Source organism: Prosopis cineraria, unplaced genomic scaffold (genome assembly GCF_029017545.1).
Source record: "Prosopis cineraria cultivar Desert tree isolate PC_DT_omini unplaced genomic scaffold, ASM2901754v1 PC11, whole genome shotgun sequence".
NCBI lineage: Eukaryota > Viridiplantae > Streptophyta > Magnoliopsida > Fabales > Fabaceae > Prosopis > Prosopis cineraria.
In genome coordinates this window covers 25,537,185-25,542,570 of record NW_026555342.1, presented here as the reverse complement: position 1 = coordinate 25,542,570, position 5,386 = coordinate 25,537,185, and the positions used below count along the sequence as shown (strand labels likewise).

At 31.6% G+C, this 5,386-nt stretch overlaps 2 pseudogenes; both read right to left on the bottom strand.

The window, feature by feature from the left end:
* Window positions 1-203: 203 nt before the first annotated feature.
* Window positions 204-2,520, bottom strand: LOC129285499 (receptor-like serine/threonine-protein kinase SD1-8; annotated as a pseudogene).
* A 150-nt stretch (window positions 2,521-2,670) lies between these two features.
* Window positions 2,671-3,879, bottom strand: LOC129285500 (S-locus-specific glycoprotein S13-like; annotated as a pseudogene).
* Window positions 3,880-5,386: the final 1,507 nt, after the last annotated feature.

The following is a 5,386-nucleotide window of genomic DNA, read 5'->3' as shown; positions in this document are numbered from 1 at the left end:
TAAGTGCGTTAATATAAAATGTTTTTACATTAAATTACATATTCCTCATGATGCATGCAACTAAATAAGTTTTGTTATAAACAAAAGACTTACCAAGAAGAGAATAAAAATATATAACCTAACCAAAAAAAAAAAGAGAGAGAGAGAGAATAAAAATAGATAATGCACCCAAAATTGTTGAAAGTAAATTACACATATCAAAATAATATAACTTATTTTTTTCAATAACAGATATACATTCTGCAGCTACTGTGTTCCAAGAATACATGATCTCTTTTGGGCAATATTTTGAAAAATGAAGCATTCAATTTATAATTACTATGTTTCAAGAATGTTACAAGATCTTTTTGGGAAAAAATTTCAAATTGATACCTCTAATTCTATCTGGCATCTACTACTGTGACTGTGACTTGATTCACAGAGTATGATTCTTCTTGTTGGATTGAAGAAGAATCAGTATCAGTATGAGTCCTTGCAACAAAACCTGGGTTTTTAGGTTCTGGTATGGATGCAGTTTCACTACTCAACATTAATACTACAGAAGACATTGTTGGTCTATCTTCTGGCCTTTCTTGAACACAGATCAAACCAACCTTTATGCATCTCAATGCTTCAGAAGATGAATATGAATTACCAAATGATGGATCCACCAGGTCCAATGCACGCCCTTCATTCCATAGCCTCCATGACTATCACAAGTGAACAACACTGATCTGTTAGCCAAAGACTTATTAACAAGAAAGCACTTCAGATTTAGAATATATGGTTTTGTTCTTACATGTCCAAGGAGGTTTAACTCATCTGAGTAATAAAATCCTCTGTTCTTCTTGCCACTTATATCTCTAGCACAAGAACTCCAAAGCTAAAAACATCGGATTTTATAGAAAATAGTCCATCCAGTGCATATTCTGGAGACATATAGCCACTAAACAGAATTTTACAGGAATTATTAGGATAGGATATAACGTTTCATATAGATAATACTAATAATTAAAAAATAAATATATATCGTGTAAGATATGCATAATAGGATGTGAGATTTCAACTTTCTAAATAGTACTAATTTGTAAATTACAGTTGTACTTACTATGTTCCGACAACTCTTATTGTTTTCGCTTCTGTTTGATCATTGCCAAAGATTCTAGCCATCCCAAAATCTGATATTTTTGGATTCATTTCTTTGTCAAGTAGAACATTGCTTGCCTTGAGATCCCTATGGATAATTCTAAGTCTAGAGTCTTGGTGAAGATAGAGAAGTCCTCTTGCTATTCCACATATAATGTTGATGCGTAATTGCCAGTCCAATAAGTTCCTCTTTTCTTTGTCTGTAGAGGGTTTCTTATCAGTCATCATAAACATCAAGTGTTCAAATAAAATTCTAGCCTAGAATCAGATATTCTTACGAAGCAACATTCAAATATTAGTGATAATTAATGTGAAAACTACTCACCAAATAAAAAGAAATCAAGGCTTTTATTTTCCATGTATTCATAAACCAACATCTGTTCCTCCTTCTCAATGCAGCAACCAAACATTCGTACAAGATTTCGATGTTGAAGCTTCACAATCAACTTGACTTCATTCTTGAATTCTTCGATTCCTTGCCCAGAGCTTTTCGATAACCTCTTTACAGCAATATCTTGCCCTTCAAACAACCTACCCTGTGATTATTACAGTCACTCCTATCAGTCACATCCTATGAGGTGGTCAATAGGTTCAGAACTTGAAAATCTACAATCAAAATTACATAAATAAGTGTGTGTATTAAATTACCCTGTAAACACTACCAAAGCCTCCTTCTCCAAGTTTGTTTGCCTCTAAGAAGTTGTCTGTAGCCATTGTTATGGTATTAAAATCAAACAATGGCAACTCTAGATCATCCATGTTCGAATCTCCAGAATGTTCTGTATTTCTTGAAACCAATAATATATCTTGACTTGTCCCAGAAGCACCTGGTTTGGAGAGAACAAGAAAAACAATTATATAATGCAGAAGTAACACATCACGCAAACCACTTTAAACTATACATATTACTTCTTTATTACCTATCTGTTGTGCTCTTCTTTTTGGTATATTTTGTAGCTTCTTTTTCCACAAAAGAAACATAATCAACCCCAAAGCTATGATAATTGCTCCTACTGTAATGCCTATGATCATGCCTGTATTTTTTCTTCTTGCCAGAGCCACTTGCAGATCCTGAGTCAGCTAAGAAATAAACAAAACTCTAAGAACAGCCATGTCCTTTGGATTTGGCCCAATAAGGTGTGTGGTTCTGTGAATCTAGAAATATTACCTTACAGCAGCAAAAAAACAAGTAATTAAGGGAATGAAGCAAAGAAAAAAACTCACTAACAACAGAAGCAGAAACTTTGACAAAGACATCTTGGCCACCTTCAGAAAACTGTCTCATGTCTTTCAGCTCCTCGGTCCATGTAACACAACCTGTTCCTCCATCAGTGACCTTCACATTAGCATAAGCACTACAAGAACAATTACTCCTGCACATATCCTCACATTCTGAAAGTGACATGCTATTGTTCACAAACACATTCATTGTATCAGGTAACTCCACATGCTGCAACTGCAAGAACTTGTCAGTCCGGCAATCCAAACCCATGCTCCTCGCACAGCCATCGCTAAAATCTCTCAAATCCCATTCACTCCGATTCTTTGGATTGAACCCTTGAAAGCATTTACATACAGGGAAAGCATTGGCGTCACATATACCATACGGACCGCACTGAAAATACTTGTCACATTGGTCTTGAGGTGCAGACCATATCATGTTCCAACTTTGGCTTCCTTCTGTTCTTACAAATCTTTGAACATCACCTGTCCAGTTTATAACAAGCCTTGTGAGCATAGATTGATTACCGTTTAAAACTGAAGAGGGTGTGTAGTAAACCTCGTCCGAATCTTGAACCATAGCATCTTGAACAACAGCTTGTGATGTGAGTACTGGTAATCCACCAAATCTCATACCATTCCATGGACCAGTTCGAAATGTTTTGACCTCTTTGTTATACAAAAAGGCTTCTGGGATTCCTTGGTGCTCTAGTCTGAAAGAGTAATCTCCACTTGAAGGGTCATCTTTGCTCTTCCATGATGTTAGACGCCATTCAATGCCTTTGTCTAAGTTCCATCCTAGCTTCATACCAGGCAACAAAGTGTCTGTGGGAAAATCGAAGCTTTCCCAGAGAAAGTTGTCAGTGTCGTCACTTTCACTTGCTTCTCTGATAACCAGATTCCCAGAATCCAGAAGCTTAAGCACAGGATTCGAAGGTGCAGAATCTGATTGATTCGAAGACCATAAGGAATTTCCTTCAGGATCAAGAAGAAATAGGTTCGCTCTGTCTCCGATCTTCAGAGTTGCAGTGGAATTTTCAAGTGGGGCGTCTCTGTTTGCAACCCAGACGATTGTTCTCTCAGGAATGCTCTTGTACCAGATTCCCAAGTACCATTTGGAAGAAGAAGTTGAATTGAAGAACCCTAATTCAAACGTTTGATTGGAAGACACGGGCTTTGGTTAATCCCAAGTGATTGGGTTGAATTTAAGGTATCACTAGAGAATGAAACTGCAGAAAATATAGAGAGTATAATAACAAAGCTCCAGAAGAGATTAAAATGGAGGTGGACAAGAAAACCTCCCATGTTCTTGAACTGAGAAGGTAGAAGAAGATCCTAAAACATGATAATGGAAAGAGGATCGTTTAAATCCATGATTTTGTCAAGATAGTTGCTTAATGAGTCCGAAACCTCCCTGTTTTGGTCCAAGATTTCAACCCAGATGATCGTTCAAAGTTGATCGATTTCAAATAAAATATGCGTTTGTTGACATGCTAAATGCGAGCGGCATTCCAGATGATCGTTCAAAGTTGATCGATTTCCATTTATGAGTTTTGATAATTTGCGCAAATATGATTACACGAAAAATAGGATCATAAATAATTACAATAAAATTTTAGATTAAAAAACAATATTTTCAAAATCGATGGAATATTGAATTAAAAAAAAAAGTTAACAATTCATAATTTATATAATTGAATCAAATTAAACTTGATCGAATTAATAATATATAACGTAATAATTAAATTAAAAAATTATATATATATATATAATAATTTAAATATAAAATTATTATTTAATTTAAAAATAAAATTAAATTAAATTTTTTAAATTTATTATAATTTAATAAGTCACGTAATACAATATAATATTAAATAATTAAAAAATTAATTATTTTTTATAAAAAAATTTGATGAAAAATTAAAGAAAAAAGACATTTTTTGAATAATTTAGTTTTTAAAATTGAATTTAATTTTCGGCTTGATCTTGGTTTTTTATCCGACTGTCAGTTCAAAGTGATTCAATTTGGCTCAACTTTTCAGACGATTTTTTCAGCTTAACCAAGCCGTTAATCTAACCGATTAACGATCAAACTATTCAATTTAATTTGATTTTTTAATTATTGATAAAAAAAGATAAATTGTTTAATGGAACAGTCATTCACAAATATTTATTTCTTCCAGTCACCAACGTTATGACACATTTAAAATGGAGGATAAAGGAAATTAAAATTAAATAAGTATCCAAATTCTTTATACATTAATAGTAAAAGCATAAAATTAATAGGAAACTTTAAAAAATATAATCCCAACAACAAGCACTTTCAATTTTAACAAACCTATGGAAAGAACTAACATATAGTCTATATTTTATATGATATTTTTAGGTGAACCTTAAAGTATTATATTATTCATGATCCATTCAATAAAATTATGCAAATTTAACAAAATAAAATTTTATATATAATTTTTTTTTTGTGATTTTATTTTTTTAAAAAAATATAATAATTAAAAAATAAATGTTTTGGACGGGCCCTTCCAGTAGTTACATTTAAAGTTAGCTGTTTGAGGGTTTTTTTTTTTAAATTTTAATCATAGAATGCAAATCGAGTGAGTGCTGTTAGTTCAACTAATAAATTATTAAAGGTTAAAGTATCCTTTTAATTTTTTAGTTTTATATTTTAATTTGATTCTTTAATTTTGTAAAGTACTCCCTCCATCTTAAATTATAATATATTTTTAAAAGAGTTTTTCAGTCATAAAATATAAGACACTTTGAGTAAATTAAAGTTTCATTAAACATACTAATTTTAATATTACACTTTCTCTCTCTATAATTAATGTCCATCTCTTCTCTTTTTAATACATTAAATAATGGATATTTTTAAAAAATTATATTTTTATTTTGGAAAGATAAGATTGTTAAGTATATCTAATAAAATTTATTAATGTGATATTTTCTTTAAAAGTGTCTTATAATTTATGATAAATGGGGTATTTTCTTTTTTGTCCTTTAATCCTAACATTATTATTTTAAATGA